The 18,059-nt window shown below is 44.4% G+C and overlaps 1 long non-coding RNA gene across 1 annotated transcript in view; it reads left to right on the top strand.

Annotated features, from left to right (window-relative positions):
* LOC134344721 (uncharacterized) overlaps positions 1-14,840 on the top strand; it is a 34,507-nt gene extending 19,667 nt beyond the window's left edge. Inside the window, exons 2-3 of the long non-coding RNA XR_010017498.1 lie at positions 794-968; positions 14,351-14,840. This is a non-coding gene — a long non-coding RNA (uncharacterized LOC134344721). The remainder of the gene's footprint in view (positions 1-793; positions 969-14,350) is intronic.
* Positions 14,841-18,059: the final 3,219 nt, after the last annotated feature.

The following is an 18,059-nucleotide window of genomic DNA, read 5'->3' as shown; positions in this document are numbered from 1 at the left end:
CGGAACGGCTTGTCATATGAAGAGCATTTGATGGCTTGTGGCCTCTGTTCACTGGAATTTGGAAGAACGAGGGGCGAGCTAATTGAAATCTATCGAAAGTTGAAAGGCCGTGATTGAGTGGGTGTGGACGGGATATTTCCTACGATGGGACATTCTATGGCCAGAGGACACAGCCTCAGTATAGAAGGACATTCTTTTAGAATAGAAATGGGAAGGAATTTCTTCAGCGAGAGGGTAGTGGATCTGTGGAATTCATTACCACAGACAGCTGTGAAGACCGTCATTCTTGTTTAGTCAGGACATCAGAGGTTTTACCCTGTATCTCCTCCCTGATAGTAGTGATGAGAAGAAGGCATGTCTTGGATGGTGGAGTCTTTAAAAATGGATGCCACCTTCTTGAGGTGTCGCCAATCGAAGATATGTTTGACGTTGGTGAGGCTAGTGCCCATGATGAAGCTGGCTAAGTCTGCAGCTTTTTTCCAACCTGTGCAGTGGTGCCTCCATACCAGATGGTGAAGTAGCCAGCCGCAATGTTCTCCATGGTACATCTGTAGAGATTTGCCAGTCTTTGGTGACATAGCAAATTCCACTGCAAAAAAATTCAATGGAATTTAAATAATCCCTTTCCAACTTAGAACTTGTGTTCCTTAGGGAATGAATTCCTGTGCCCTGCTTGTACATCTACTGTTGCCTTTAGAAACTTGCACAGTCACTTCCTCCATTCCTTTTCCTGTCCCTGTGTGATGACAAGAAATTAATGTAGTTATTTATATCCGGCTCTTTTTAAACTCAGGATATCCTCAACTGCTCAGGGAGCTCTGACTATTCCAAGGCATGGAGGTGGTGCAGTATTTCTATGAGTCAAGTGACCTGGATTCGATCCTGATCTCCGGTGGAGTCTGCACAGAATTTACACGTTCGTGCTGACGCTATGTGGATTTCTGCTTGATGCTCCCATATCCTAAAAGGTTTGTTGGTTACTTATTTAATTATCCTGGGATACGAAATTATGAGGGGTGCAGACAGGATAAATGCAAACAGGCTTTTTCCACTGAGGTTGGGTGAATCTAAGACTAGAGGTCATGGGTTAAGGGTGAAAGGTGAAATGTTTAGGTGGACCATGAGGGGGATCTTCTTCGCTCAGAGGATGATTAGAGTGTGGAACAAGATGCCAGCTGAGGTGGTGGATGCGGGTTTGATTTAAACATTTAAGAGGAATTTCGATAGATACATGGACGTGAGGGTTATGCGGGGCGATGTTCCAGGTGCAGGCCAATGGGACTCGGGAGATTAATAGTTCCACATGGACTAGATGGACTGAGTGGCCTGTTTCTGTGATGTAGTGTTCTATAATTCTACGTGGAACAGACCCTTCCGCCCCAGCAAGACGCGCCATCCGGCGACCCATCTGTTTAACCCTAGCCTAATCACAGGACAATTTACAATGACCAATTCGTCCATAAACTAATACTTCTTTAGAATGTGGGAGGAAACCTACAGGGAGAAATGTACAAACCCCTTACAGATGACGTCAGATTTGAACTCTGAACTCCGATGCCCCGATCTGTAATAGCAGCATGATAACCACTCTGTTACCACGGCAATTAGATTAACCAAATACTGTAAATTGAAATTGTCACATGTATCGAGACACAACAAAAAGCTTTTGTTTACACGGAATCCATGCACACAAGAGATTCTGCAAATGCTGGAAAACTTGAGTAACATACACTGCATATGTTTCCCACTGATCTCCCTGCTGGCACTTACCCCTGTGAGCATGAGAGGTTCTATACCTTCCCCCTACACCTCTTCCCTCACCACCATTCAGGGTCCCAAGATATCCTTCCAGTTGAAGTGGCATTTCACCTGTGTGTCTGTCAGGGTTGTCTACTGTATCCGGTGCTGCAATGTGACCTCCTCTACATCAGAGAAACCGATGTAGGTCGGGGCACCTTTGCTCCGTCCACTACAAGAGGCAGGCTTTCCAGGTGGCCACCCATGTTTCACATGCCCATTCCAACATGTCAACCCATTGATGGAAAATGGATGTGAAAGCACAGAGGAACATCTGGAGAAATTTCTGAAACGCCCGTTTCACTGCTGTCGTTACTACGTGGTCTGGAATCTTTCAGAGGGTAGGCCTCAAAATCCCCATCCTTGCCTGCTTTTGGCGACCAAGAAGGAGGTCGAATCGTTTGGACAGAGATGGCGCTCAGTACTCGGTGTCGGAGGGCTGATCAGAGCTCGAAGTTTTCGGATGACTCAGAGTCGGATTGTGGTCGGCATGGCAGGGAGAGTTTTTCTTCCTTCTCCCGTCTGCGTGAGATGTGGGACATTTGAGAAACTTTGAACTTTACTGTGCTCATGGAGTTCTTCATCAAGTTGTGGTATTGTTACACTGTTTGTAACTATATGTTATAATTATGTGGTTTTGTTGGTTTTTTCAGTCTTGGTTTGTCCTGTATTTTGTGATATCACACCGGAGGAAATAATGTATCATTTCTTAATGCATGCATAACTAAATGACAATAAAAGAGGACTACATGTCTTCATAATCATATCATATATGTCCTTCTCTACTGCCACAATAAGGCCACTTCAGGTTAGAGAAGCAACACCTCATATTCTGTCTTGGTAGCCTCCAACCTGATAGCTTGAACATTAGTTTCTTTAATTTACAGTAATTTCTCTCCAATCCCCCTTCTCAATTTTTGCTATTCCCCATTCTGGATCTCCTCTTACCCCTTCTCTTGTTCGCATCTGCCTATTACCTCCTTGTGGTTTCCCTCCTCCTTTCCTTTCTCCCATCAGATTCCTCTCCAATCAGATTCCTTCTTCTTCTTCAGCTCTTTGCCTTTTCCACATATCACCTCCCGGTTTCTCACTTCCTCTACCCACCCACCTTCCCACTCACCTGATGTCACCTATCACCTCCTGGATTGTACTCCTTCCACTTCCCTCCACCTTCTTATTCTGGCTTCTCTAACCACCCCACCTTCCAGTCCTAATGAAGCGAAACATCAACTATTTATTCTTCTCTCTAGAAGCTGCCTGCCCTGCTGAGTTTCTCCAATATTTCGTGTGTGTTACCTCATACACTCTATACCATTCTAGATCTCCCAGTGGCCACACATTTTAGTTCCACGTCCCATTCCCATTCTGATATACCTATCCACGGCCTCCTCTACTGTAAAGATGAAGCCACACTCCAGGTGGAGGAACAAAACCATCTGGGTAGCCTCCAACCTGACGGCATGGACATTGACTTCTCAAACTTCTGCTAATGCCCCACCTCCCCATCGTACCCCATCTGTTATTTATTTATATACACACATTCTTTTTCTCTCTCTCCTTTTTCTCCCTCTGTCCCTCTCACTATACCCCTTGCCCATCCTCTGGGTTCCCCCCACCCTTTTCTTTCTCCCTAGGCCTCCTGTCCCATGATTCTCTCATATCCCTTTTGCCAATCACCTGTCCAGCTCTTGGCTCCATCCCTCCCCCTCCTGTCTTCTCCTATCATTTTGGATCTCCCCCTCCCCCTCCCACTTTCAAATCTCTTACTAGCTCTTCTTTCAGTTAGTCCTGACAAAGGGTCTCGGCCCGAAACGTCGACTGTACCTCTTCCTAGAGATGCTGCCTGGCTTGCTGCGTTCACCAGCAACTTTGATGTGTGTTGCTTGAATTTCCAGCATCTGCAGATTTCCTTGAGTTTGCGTTTTTAGATCAGAGAGATATTGTTTCAAGTCCCACGGCAGAACCTTATCTTGTGGTGCAGAGATAACCCCAACCCATACTTCTTTGGAATGCAGAAGGAAACTGAAGCACGTGGAGAGAAGCCAACATAGACACAGGAAATTCCTCACAGACAGAGGGGGGAATTGGACCCCATCATGGGTGATGTAAAGCGTTGTGCTAGCTGCTACAACTGTGTCTGGAGCTACGGTAATAGAAAGAACCTATGAGCTGCTCCTGGTTAAGAAAGGGTCATATTTTTCAAGATATCCTAAAATCTAGTCTTTAAGACAGAACATTTCTCAGTTTGGTAACTATACCTTCACAATTTTGTAATGAATGACGTTGATGAGACATGATTAACAAACATGTCATTTATTTATTGCTTTCCTCTGCCCAGTTACAATTAATGGTACTAAGTTAGGATATCGCATACTCAGTCGCTGTTTCAGTGGGTTTGAACTATCAATGGATGTTACATTGCTTAATCGAGCATCGTAACAAAAGTATCAATAGAAGCAATTGTCAGTTTCCAAAGCAACTCTCTTAAGTAGCCTCCCGCAGTGAAGCTGGCAGTCTTCAGAGATGAAAGTGTCCAATTACTGCAGGGAGATTACATGGAGACAGGGATCTTTTTCCACAAGAAATGTCTGAATTTAGTAATGTTACCGGAGCACAGTTATGTGTTTGCATCCCCGAGTAGGCCTGGATCTTCACTTTACCATATTGATGTTTACGGGAGCTTGATAAACAAAACAAAACAGAACATGAACACAACATTCCGGAGGCCCAGTCAGCTGGAGGAGCAGAGCACAGCAACGAGGTTTCTCGTTTGTTTAAAAGGAGAGCTTCACGGGTATTTGGACATTATTCTGGAGGTGAGAAGACTGCAACTAGCGGGGCACTGTCTACACCACCCTGATCTACCTGGCAGCCTAGTCATCATATGGGAGCCCAAGCACGGGAGGATGAACCCTGGGTGCCCTCCCAAGACTATGGTCAACATGCTCCTAGAACACAGCGACGCGGCTAATGTAGATGAACTGAACACACTGATGAGGGAGAGGGAGAAGTGGAGAGTCCGTCACCGTGCCCGACGCCGGCCCCCTAGGCCTGAGTTGACGTAGTAGTAGTAGTAGTAGTCCAATCAGCAGGGGGAACAAAGAAATACTCAAATGACAAAATAGTACAACTGTGGCTGACAAGGGAAGTCAAAGTTAATGTAAAAACAAAAAAAGACAGCATACAACAAAGCAAAAATTAGCAAGAAGATAGAAGTTTGGGAAGCTTTTAAAAACCTACAGAGAGCAACTAAAATAATTATTAGATGGGAAAAGATGAAATATGAAAGCAAGCTAGTAAACAATATCCAAGTGGATAGAAAAAGCTTTTTCAAGTATGTCAAAAATAAAAGAGAGAAGAGAGTGGATATAGGATTGCTGGAAACTAAGGCCGGAGAAATAATTGAATTGAATTGACTTTATTTCTTACATCCTTCGCATATATGAGCAAAAATCTCTATGTTACGTCTCCATCTAAATGTGCCATGTGCAATCATAGTAATTTATAATAACTTACAGTAAATAGAACAGTCAATGTAATATAGAGTACACTCAAATCAGTATGAGTTCATCTGTCTGATGGCCTGGTGGAAGAAGCTGCCCTGGAGCTCGTTTGTCCTGGCTTTTATGCTGCGGTACTACTTCCCTGATGGTAGCACCTAGAATAGATTGTGGTTGGGGTCACTTGGGTCCCCAGTGATCCTACGGGCCCTTTTTACACACCTGTCCTTGTAAATATCCTGAATCATGGGAATTTCACAACTACAGATGCACTGGGCTGTCCGAACCACTCTCTACAGAGTCCTGTGATTAAGGGAGGTACAGTTCCCATACCAGGCAGTGATGCAGCCAGTCAGGATGCTCTCAATTGTGCCCCTGTAGAAAGTTCTTAGAATAAGGGGACTCATACCAAACTTCCTCAACCGTCTGAGGTGTAAGAGGCGCTGTTGTGCTTTTCTCACCACACAGCTGGTATGCACAGACAACGTGAAGTCCTCAGTGATGTGGATGCCGAGGAACTTGAAGCTGTTTACCCTCTCAACCCCAAATCCATTGATGTCAACAGGGGTTAGCCCATCTCCATTCCCCGTGTTATCACCAACCAGCTCCTTTGGTTTTCCAATATTGAGGAAGAGGTTGTTTTCCTGACACCACTGTGTCAGAGAGATGACTTCTTCCCTGTAGGCCACCTCGTTATTGTTTTAGATAAGGCCAATCAATGTAGTATCATCGGCAAATTTAATTAGCAGACTGGAGCTGTGGGTGGAACAAGGAGATGGCAGATGAACTAAATGAGTACTTTGCATCAGTCTTCACTGTGGAAGACTCTAGCAGTGTGTCTGATGTTGTAGTGTGTGAAGGAAGAGAAGTGAGTGCAGTAACTATTACAAGGACGAAGGTGCTCAACAAGCTGAAAGACATTAGGGTACATAAGGCACCCAGACCAGATGAACTGCACCCTAGGGTTCTAAAAGAGGTAGCATTGGAGATTGTGGAAGCATTAGCAATGATCTTTCAAAAATCTTTGAACTCTGGCATGGTGCCAGAGGACTGGAAAATTGCAAATGTCACCACACTCTTTAAGAAAGGAGGAAGGCAGCAGAAAGGAAATTATAGACCAGTTAGCCTGACCACAGTGGTTGAAAAGATGTTAGAGTCAATTGTTAAGGATGAGGTTATGGAGTACTTGGTGACACAGGGCAAGATAAGACAAAGTCAGCATGGTTTTCTTAAGGGAAAATCTTGCCTGATGAACCTGTTGGAATTCTTTGAAGAGATTACAAGTAGAATCGATAAGGTAGATGCAGTGGATGTTGTATATTTAGACTTCAGAAGGCCTTTGACAATGTGTAATACATGAGGCTGCTTACCAAGTTAAGAGCCCATGGTATTACAGGGAAGTTACTAACATTGGCTGGTTGGTAGGAGGCAGCGAATGGGAATAAGAGGATTCTTATCTGGTTGGCTGCCAGTGACTATTGGTGTTCCGCAGTGTTTGGTGTTGAGACCGCTTCTTTTTATGGTGTACATCAATGATTTAGATAATGGAATAGATGGCTTTGTTGCCAAGTTTTCAGATGATACAAAGATTTATGGAGGGCAGGTACTGTTGAAGAAACAGTTAGGCTGCAGAAGGATTTAAACAGATTAGGAGAATGAGCAAGAAGGTGGCAAATAAAATACAATGTTGGAAATACATGGTCATGCACTTTAGTAATAGAAATAAATTTGTGGACTATTTTCTAAATGGGGAGAGAATCCAAAAACTGAGAGGCAAATAGGGCTTGGATGACCTTTGCAGAAGACCCTAAAAATTAACTTGCAGGTTGAGTCAGCTGTGAGGAAGGTAAATGCAATGTTAACATTCATTTCAAGAGGTCTTGAAAAGAGCAGGGAAGTGATGCTAAGGCTTTATAAGACACAGATGAGGCCTCACCTTGAGCATTGTGACAGTTTTGAGCTCCTTATCTGAGAAAAGATGAGCTGATATTGGTCAGGGTCCAGAGGTGGTTCACAAGAATAATTCCGGGAATGAAAGGGTTATCGTACGAGGAACGTTTGATGGCTCTGGAATATAGAAGGATGAGGGGGATTTCATCGAAATCTTCCGAATATTGAAAGGCCTGGACAGAGTAGATGTGAAAAGCATGTTTCCCATGGTGGGGGAGTCTAGGACAAGAGGGCACAGCCTTAGGATTGAGGGTCGTCCATTTGAAACATAGGTGTGGAAATTTGTGGAATTTATTACCACAAGCAGCTGTGGAAGCCAGGTCATTGGGTGTATTTAGGCAGAGCTTGATAGGTTCTTGATTGGACATGGAATCAAAGGCTAAGGGGAGAAGGCCGGGGAATGAGGATGAGGAGGGGAAAAAAAGGATCAGCCATGATTGAATGGCGGACCAGACTCGATGGGCCAAATGGCCTAATTCTGCTCTAAGTACTTATGGTCTTATAATGAGTTCCCATTCCCATTCCAACATGTCAATCCATGGCCTCCTCTTGTTCCATCATTAAGCCACCCTCAGGGTGGAGGAGCAACACCTTATATTCCATCTGGATAGCTTCCAATGAGAACACAAAATAATCTGCAGATGCTGGGGTCCTGACGAAGGGTTCCGGTCCAAAACGTCGACTGATCTTTTCCACGGACGCTGCCCGACCTGCTGAGTTCCTCCAGCGTGGTGTGAGTCTAGCTTCCAATGAGATGGCATGAATATCGATTCTCCATCCACTAAAAAAATCCCTCCCCTCCCCTTTTCTTCTATTCCTCACTCTAGTCTCTTGCTTCTTTTCACCTTCCCATCACTTCCCCCTGACTCCCCTCCTCCTTTCCTTTCTCCTATGGTCCACTCTCCACTCCTATCAGATTCCTTCCTCTCCAGCCATTCACCTTTCCCACACCCCTGGCTTCACCTATCACCTTCGAACTATCCTCCTTCACCTGCCTCCACCTTTTCATTCTGGCATCTCCCTCCTTCCTTTCCAGTCCTGATGAAGGCCCAAAACGCCAGCCGTTTATTCATTTCCATAGACGCTGCTTGATCTGCTGGTTTCCTCCAGCATTTTGTGTGTGTTGCACAATATAACGGCTATGTTTCCCAACATTACAATGATAACTACACTTTGGAAGGACAGTGTTTTGTTGCAATGCACTTTGGGACAAATTGAAAAGGAGGTGAAAGTTAACATATAAATACCCTGATACTTTTTACATGAAAGTGGATACTCTACCATATGTATTTTCAGCATACCGGGAGTGTGTTCAGTGGGGGTTGTCTGTCAGACATTCACAGTTTTGACGCCTGATAACCCTGTTCCTCTCTGCTTAATGCTGTCATGCCCATTCCTTTCAGCTGATCAGTGTGGTTTTACAGCAGCTGCTTTTGTCTTCTTACCATCCCTCCCCTCCCCCATTCCCTCTCTCCCCCTCTAGAGTTGGCCATGAAAGTAAAGGATCTTTTGGGCTCATTTTAGCTTGAACAATCCTCATGGCAGGCATGGAAACAACGAGGGAGGTGGAGCGCTGAAGTAAAAGGGTTTGCTTATCAGTCCATGTAGAAAGTTTCTGATGGACGTCCCTGTTTTATGTTCTTGATGCTTTAATTATGGCAGCGTAAGCAAAGGTCTGTTAGATAGTGCCAATGTAACAAAGCCGTCCAAATTATTCTGGTCACAGAGAAGTGGGCTTCTATTTCTGTTTGGCATTCAGAGCACTACACCGGGATGCTGCAGTGGCAATACTTTATATTCTGCCTAGAATGATATAGAAACAACATGTTGAAAGGAATTCCAACCCAATGGGCTAATGTTGTTGTGTAAGACTTATGCAACACTCACACACTGTTAACACGGCTCTCTATTCCTTTTTGCTTAGTATCTCATTGTTTTTTTAATCATGTAATAACATTTTTACGGAATCATTCATGGTGTCATGACAACATGATGTCACGGAATCATTCATGGTGTCATGACAACATGATGTCAGGGAAACAAACATGACAAGAAAGTAGTTTCAATACCAGCAAGAAAATAGTTTTAATACCAGCGAGAAAGCAGTTTCATTTTCAACACGACAAAGGTGCTGGCCATTGACTTCAGGAAGGAGGGCAGTGCCAATGAAGGGCCTTGGCCCGAAACATCAACTGTCTGTTCTCTTTCATAGATGTTGCCTGACCTGCCGAGTATCTTGTGTGTCGTGTTCGTTATGATCTTGCATTTTAATGTTTACCTGCACTGCACTTTCTTTGTAGCTTTTAATTTTATCCTGCATTTTGCTATTGTTTTATATTGTTCTACCTTAGTGCACTGTGCAGTGATTTGATCTGTATAAACAATATACAAGACAAGTTTTTCATTGTACCTCGGTAATATGTGACGATAATTAACCAATATCAATACCAAAGTTGTTGTGTAAGGCTCACTCCCTAACATTACCTAACATAGCTGGTCATGAACCTTCCAGGCTTGTGCTGCGAGCCATAGAGAGTTGGGCTTTGAGGTTTCTCAAGCATCTGTATTTGTTAATTGTTATCTTACCTAAAATCATTAAGCCCTTGAGCTTTCTTTTTAATCTTGACAAGTATATTTTGACTGGCACGGGATTCCAAGTATGGTGATTACTTAAAGTGGACTCTCAATTAGCGTGTATCACGGGGTCCTTGTTCTGAGAAGCATAGAAACATAGAAAACCTACAGCAATATACAGGCCCTTCGGCCCACTAAGTTGTGTCGAACATGTTCCTACCTTAGAAATTACTCGGCTTACCTATAGCCCTCTATTTTTCAAAGCTCCATGTACCTAGCCAAAAGAGTCTTAAAAGACCCTATTGTATCCGCCTCCACCACCGTTGCTGGCAGCCCATTCCACTCACTCACCACTCTCTGAGTAAAAACATACCCCTGTCACCTCCTCTGTACCTACTCCCCAGCACCTTAAACCTGTGTCCTCTTGTGGCAACCATTTCAGCCCTGGGAAAAAGCCTCTGACTATCCACACGATGAATGCCTCTCATCATCTTATACACCTCCATCAGGTCATCTCTCATCCTCTGTCGCTCCAAGGAGAAAAGACCGAGTTCACTCAACCTATTCTCATAAGGCATGCTACCCAATCCAGGCAATATCCTTGTAAATCTCCTCTGCACCCTTTCTATGGCTTCCACATCCTTCCTGCAGTGAGGCAACCAGAACTCAGCACAGTACTCCAAGTGGGGTCTGACCAGGGTTCTATATAGCTGCAACATAACCTCTCGGCTCCTAAATTCAATTCCATGATTGATGAAGGCCAATACACCGTATGCCTTCTTAACCATAGAGTCAACCTGCACAGCTGCTTTCAGCGTCCTATGGACTCAGACCCTAAGATCCCTCTGATCCTCCACACTGCCAAGAGTCTTACAATTAATACTATATTCTGCCATCATACTTGAACTACCAAAATGAACCACCTTACAATGATCTGGGTTGAACTCCATCTGCCACTTCTCAGTCCAGTTTTGCATCCTATTAATGTCCCTCTGTAACCTCTGACAGCCCTCCACACTATCCACAACACCTCCAACCTTTGTGTCATCAGCAAACTTAATAACTCATCCCTTGACTTCCTCATCCAGGTCATTTATAAAAGTCACGAAGAGTAGGGGTCGCAGAACATATCCCTGAGGCACTCCACTGGTGATTGATCTCCATGCAGAATATGACCCATCGACAACCACTCTTTGCCTTCTGTGGGCAAACCAGTTCTGGATCCACAAAGCAATGACCCCTTGGATCCCATGCCTCCTTACTTTCTTAATAAGCCTTGCATGGGGTACCTTATCAAATGCCTTGCTGAAATCCCTATACATAACATCTACTGCTCTTCCTTCATCGATGTGTTTAGTCACATCCTCAAAAAATTCAATCAGACTCATAAGGCATGACTTGCCCTTGACAAAGCCATGCTGACTATTCCTAATCATATTATACCTTTCCAAATGTTCATAAGTCCAACCTGTCAGGATCTTCTCTATCAACTTACCAACCACTGAGTTAAGACTCACTGGTCTATAATTTCCTGGGCTATCTCTACTCCCTTTCTTGAATAAAGGAACAACATCCACAATCTCCAATCCTCTGGAACCTCTCCTGCCCCATTGATGATGCAAATATCATCGCCAGAGACTCAGCAATCTCCTCCCTCGCCTCCCACAATAGCCTGGGGTACATCTCATCTGGTCCCGGCGACTTATGCAACTTGATGCTTTCCAAAAGCTCCAGCACATCCTCTTTCTGAATATCTACATGCTCAAGCTTTTCAATCTTCTGTGAGTCATCACTGCATTCACCAAGATCCTTTCCCATAGTGAATACTGAAGTAAAGTTTTCATTAAGTACCTCTGCTATTTCCTCTGGTTCCATACATACTTTCCCACTGTCACACTTGATAGGTCCTATACCTTCACGTCATATCCTCTTGCTCTTCACGTACTTGTAGAATGCCTTGGGGTTTTCCTTAATCCTGCCCACCATGGCCTTCTCATGGCCCCTGCTGGCTCTCCTAATTTCCTTCTTAAGCTCCTTCCTAATAGCCTTATAATCTTTTAGATCTCTAACATTACATAGATCTCTGAACCTTTTGTAAGCTTTTCTTTTCTTCTTGACTAGATTTATTCTAGCCTTTGTACACCACGGTTCCTGTACCCTTCCATAACTTCCCTGTCTCATTGGAACATACCTATGCAGAACTCCACACAAATATCCCCTGAACATTTGCCACATTTCTTCTGTACTTTTCCCTGAGAACATCTGTTTCCAATTTAAACTTCCAATTTCCTGCCTGATAGCCTCATAATTCCCCTCACTCCAATTAAACACTTTTCTAACTTGTCTGTTCCTATCTCTCTCCAATGCTATGGTAAAGGAGATAGAATTATGATCACTATCTCCAAAATGGTCTCCCACTGGGAGATCTGACACCTGACCAGGTTAATTTCCCAATACCAAATCAAGTACAGCCTCACCTCTTGTAGGCTTATCTACATACTGTGTCAAGAAACCTTCCTGAACACACCTAACAAACTCCACCCCATCTAAACCCCTTGCTCTACGGAGATGCCAATCGATATTTGGGAAATTAAAATCTCCCATCATGACAACTCTGTTATTTTTACACCTTTCCAGGATTTGTTTCCCTATCTGCTCCTCAATATCCCTGTTACTATTGGGCGGCCTATAAAAAACACCCAGTAAAGTTATTGACCCCTTCCTGTCCCTAACCTCCACCCACAGAGATTCCGTAGACAATCCCTCCATAGCGTCCACCTTTTCTGCAGCCATGACACTTTCTCTGATCAATAGTGCCACGCCCCTATCTCTTTTGCCTCCCTCCCTGTCCTTTCTGAAACATCTAACACCCAGCACTTGAAATAACCATTCCTGTCCCCAAGCCATCCAAGTCTCTGTAATGGCTACCACATCATACCTCCAAGTTCTGATCCTCGCTCTAAGCTCATCTGCTTTGTTCACAACACTCCTTGTATTAAAATAAACGCATCTCAAACCTTCGGTCTGAGCGTGTCCCTTCTCTATCACCTGCCTATCCTCCCTCTCGCACGGTCTACAAGCTTTCTCTATTTGTGAGCCAACCTCCTCTTCCCCAGTCTCTTCAGTTCGGTTCCCACTCCCCAACAATTCTAGTTCAAACTCTCCCCAGTAGCCTTAGCAAACCTCCCCACCAAGATATTGGTCTCCCTGGGATTCAAGTGCAACCCCAATCTTTTTGTACAGGTCACAACTGCCCCAAAAGAGGTCCCAAAGATCCAGAAATCTGAATCCCTGGCCCTGCTCCAATCCCCCAGCCACGCATTTATCCTCCACCTCATTCTATTCCTATTATCACTGTCGCATGGCACAGGTAGTAATCCTGAGTAATCTGCAGTCCTGCTTCTCAACTTCCTTCCTAACTCCCTGTACTCTTTTTTCAGGACCTCTTCCCTTTTCCTACCTATGTTATTGGTAGCAATATGTACCACGACCTCTGGCTGTTCTCCCTCCCACTGCAGGATATCTTGGACGTGATCTGAAACATCCTGGACCTTGGCACCCGGGAGGCAAACTACCATCCGAGTTTCTTTCCTGCGTCCACAGAACCGCCTGTCTGACCCCCTAACTATAGAGTCCACTATCACTACTGCCTTCCTCTTCCTTTCCCTGCCCTTCTGAGCCACAGGGCCAGACTCTGTGCCAGAGGCACAGCCACTGTCGCTTCCACCAGGTAGGCTGTCCTCCCCCCAACAGTACTCAAACAGGAGTACTTATTGTCAAGAATGACTTGTCTTGTGGTGATCCACCAATATTCTGTTGGAATTACTATGTAGAAACTCTTGTTACCATCTTTGTATGGGAGTCTGTGATTGCTCAGACCTGGGTTCAGTTGGTGCCAGTGCACACTGTGTCAGAAGGACCCCACAATCAATGGACTCAGCAGAGGTTCTGTAGTGGCTGGACAATGGTCAGCTGGAGGCGAGGGTGCCTTCTATACTCAATTCATGTCCTGACTCTGCATTCCAGGTGCACGTTCCGAGCTTCTCCAGTCTACATTCAAGTCTTTTTCCAAGTTCACTAGGTCGACAGGGTCCACTTGGTTTCTCATGATATTCAATGTTCCCGAGTTTACCAGCCCTGTCCTGAGAGCATCTGTCACCCTGTCACCTGCACTGTCTCAAGTTCCTCAGGTCTCCCTGGGCCAATGGGTGCCAGATTTAGGGAGGGAGATACAGTCACGAGCCCCGTGGACTTGTGTAGTGAGCTGTAGAGAGTTAGGCTCCGAGGACTCTGGAGCACATGTGTTTATTAATTATTGTCTTATCTAGAGTCATCAAGCCCCTGTGCTTTCTGTTTAACCTTGTTAAGTTTATTATGACTGGCACAGGTTTCCACATACAGTGGTTCTTTAAAGCGTACTCCGGATTAGCACTTACTATGAGAATGATTTGTCTCGTGGTGTCACTCAGTCAAGTCAGCAAAGTTCTGTTGGAGCTCCTATGTATAAACTCTTGTTTCTATCTCTACAGGGTAGACTGTCATTCCTCTGCACTTGGATCAGCAGATGCCAGCGCTCACCATGACACATTAGGGATATTTAAGAGACTGCTAGATAGGCACATTGATGAAAGAAAAATAGAGAGCTGTGTGGGAGAGAAGCACTGGATTAACCTTGGAGTAGGTCCACACCATCGTGCGTTGAAGGGACTATACTGTGCTGTAGTGGTCTATTATCTATGAATCGGCGGGTGACATGCTAACTCCTCGGCTGTGAAAACACCAGGCAGGTGGCTTTTTAAAGGGAAGGCTGCCAGCAAGATTCTGAGTGCTAGTGACCACTCTCGTGTTCGTAGATTGGAACACAGCCCCTCCGCAAACCCATAAGGCCCCATGGGGCTGATTTGCCGGGTTGGTAGGTGATCTTAACGTGGCGGAGATTCAAGCTGAACACCAGTGGCACATTGGGTGCTTGATGGTCTTTTTTAATGGGTTCTGCTGGATTTGTTGTTTTGTGGCTGTCTGTAAGGAGATGAATCTCAAGATTGTATATAGCATATATATTTTTTGATAATAAATGTACTTTGAACTTTGAACCTACTTCATTCAATCAGACTCTTCCTTCCTACACAACCTTCTATTTTTTCTATCATCCACATGCCTATCTAAGAGTCTCTCAAATATATCTTAATGTATCTGCCTTCATCACCACCCCTGGCAGCACAGCCCTCGCACCTACGACTCTCTGTGTAAAGACCTTAGGTCTGAAATCTCCACTATACTTTTCTCCCATCAGCTCAGAGTTATGTCCCCTTATATTAGCTATTTCCATCTTGGGAAAAAGTCTCTGGCTGTCCACTTGATCTAAGCCTCTTATCATCTTGTACACCTCCATTAAATCGCCTCCCATCTTCCTTCACTCCAAAGAGAAGTGCCCTACCTCACTCAACCTATCCTCATAAGACATGCTCTTTCATCCAGGTAGAATCCTTGTAAATCTCTTCTGCACCTTCTCCAAAGCTTCCACATCCTTCCTATAGAGAGGTGACCAGAAATGATCACAGAAGTCTAAGTATGGTCTAACCAGCCAAGGAGGAGTTATTCAGCATATTCTCACTTTCTATCTCTTGATCAATAAGTTTCAGTTGAGCCCCTTTCATCCAGCCTGCCGAGCAATGCAACCCAGACCCCAATCACTGTAAATAAACTCTTGAACCGCCTGGACATGGAATTCTATGGGTCAAGTGCTGGAGAACGGGATTAAAATGGATGGGTGTCCATGAGTAGCGTGGACATAGTGGGCCGATTGGCCTCTTTCCATGCTGTACAATGATACAGCACTTCGTAAATATGGCCTGTAATATTTGTTATTCATTATGTTAGCATTCGTTTTGGAAGGACAAGCATATAAAAGCAAGGATGTAATGCTGAGGTTTTACAAGACATTGGTCAGACTGCACTTGAAGGATTGTGAGCAGTTTTCAGCCCTTTATCTCAGAAAGGACATTCTGTACCTCTAATTAATGAAAAAAAAATTCTGGAAATCACTATCTGGCTGTACTTTGCAAGCATAGAGCATGGAGCTGTACAGAACAGTAACAGGTCTTTCTGCCCACAATGACAATACCAGACACAAAGTTGACCTAACCAAAGTTGCTTCTGCCTGCACGTGATCTGCATCCCTCTATACAAGGGGTTCCTAACCTGAGGTCTACTGACTCCTTGCTTAGTGGTTTTGGTCCATAATATGAAAAAGCTTGGGATCCGCTGCTCTGTACTCTGAGTATGTTGAGAGGGTGTTTCCTATAGTGAGAGATTCTAGGACCAGAAGGTGCAACTTCAGAACAGAAGGATGTCCCTTTAGGACAGAGATGAGGAGGAATATTTTTAGCCAGACGGTGGTGAATCTGTGAAATTCATTGCCACAGACAGCTGGGGCGGCCACATCATTTGGGTATATTTAAAGCAGTTCTTGATTAATGAGGGCATCAAAGTTTACTGGGAGAAGGCAGGAGAATGGGGTTGAGAGGGATAATGAATCAGCAGTGAGCAGACTCAATGGGTATATTCACGTATGTATCTAACAGCTTCCCAAGCACAACTATCATATCCACTTCCCCTAGCAGCCCAGTCCCAGGATCTACCATCCTGTTGCAAAAAAAAACTTTCCCCACACATCTTCCTTAATCTTTAACCCCTCATGTATTGGACATCATTATATACCACTACCTGGAATAAAAAATCCCTAGAGGAGATATGTTGAACAAATTTTGGCTTGTGGTGGGGTGGAGATAGATCTCTACCAAAGGAGATATGAGGTGCTCCTTTCCTCCACTAGCCTGCAGGTCACCCTTGGACAAGGTGTAGCACCTGCTTAGCCCTGCAGATCAGGATTACATGAGGCCATGGGAGCTGGTGGTGGATGGCCATATGAGCAGCTGGCGCATATCACAAGTCCCGGTTATGCCAGGCAGACATTCTCTGAAGAATATTGATAATGTCTGGGGTCACCTGTCTTGTAAAGACACTACTCAGAAGGCAATGGTAAACCATTTCTATAGAAAAAATTGCCAAGAATAATCATGGTCATGGAAATACTATGATCACCAAGTCATACGACATGGCACATAATGATGATGATGTTTATACAAGGGACACCACAAGCCTCTCAAGAGATCATTGGAAACATATGGACAAAAGGAGAGTGTTTATGGAAGGAATTACTCTGTGGAATTGATCTCCATATCCATGATCAGTAATGGCAGAACAATTAAAGTGAGACATGGGCATTTGCCTAAGTTAGAGAAATCAAAGATCATTATGAGGGTTAGGTGATAGTATGTGCTAAGTTAGCTAGTCTAGAGAAGAGAAACTTTAAAACATAATTCTTCCACATTAATACAGGCAATAGAGACACTGCCCAAGGGTCCCAGGTTCTAACTGGCCTTTGGCACTGTGTATGCGGAATTTGCAAGTTGCTCCCCACCCCATGACTCCTCCCAGATTGCAAAGATGTGAAGCTCAGTACATTAACTCGCTACTGTAAATTCTTCCTAGTGTGAAGGTGAATGACAGAATTGGGTGGGGAAGGTAGGGCTTTTGTAAGAACATTGAAGAAGTACAAAAGGGATTTGGCAGAATTCGTGTAAAAAAGTCATCAGTGATAACAGCCTTGCACTCGACATCAGTAAGACCAAAGAATTGTTTGCGGACTTTCAGGAAGGGGAAGTCAAGAGAACACATACCAGTCCTCGTCGATGATGTCTTCAGTGGAAAGGGTGAGAAGCTTTATATTCCCAGGCATCAACACTACAGAGCACCTAACCTGGACCCAATATATTGATGCAATCATGAAGAAGGCATGCCAGCAGTTATATTTCATTAGGAGTTTGAGGAGATTTGGAATGTCATGAAAGAGTCTAGCAAGTTAATACAATCTGACTGGTTGCATCACTATCTGGCATGGAGGGTCCAATACACAAGATCGAAACAGGCTGCAGAAGGTTGTAGCCTTAGCCAGCTCCATCATGGGCAGAACCCTCCTCACCATCAAGGACATCTTCAAAAGGTGGTGCCTCAGGAAAGAGAGCATCCATTACAACTGACCATCGGCATCTGGGGCAACCATCTTCTTCCTACTATCGTCAAAGAGCAGGTACAGGAGAATAAAGTCTTACACTCAAATTTTTAGGAACACTTTCTTTCCCTCTGTCATGGGAATTTTGAACGGTCCCTAAATCC

The sequence above is a fragment of the Mobula hypostoma genome, chromosome 4 (genome assembly GCF_963921235.1).
Source record: "Mobula hypostoma chromosome 4, sMobHyp1.1, whole genome shotgun sequence".
In the NCBI taxonomy this organism is placed as follows: Eukaryota; Metazoa; Chordata; class Chondrichthyes; order Myliobatiformes; family Myliobatidae; genus Mobula; species Mobula hypostoma.
Note: the sequence above shows the minus strand (reverse complement) of the source record. Positions and strands in the feature narration are given on the sequence as shown.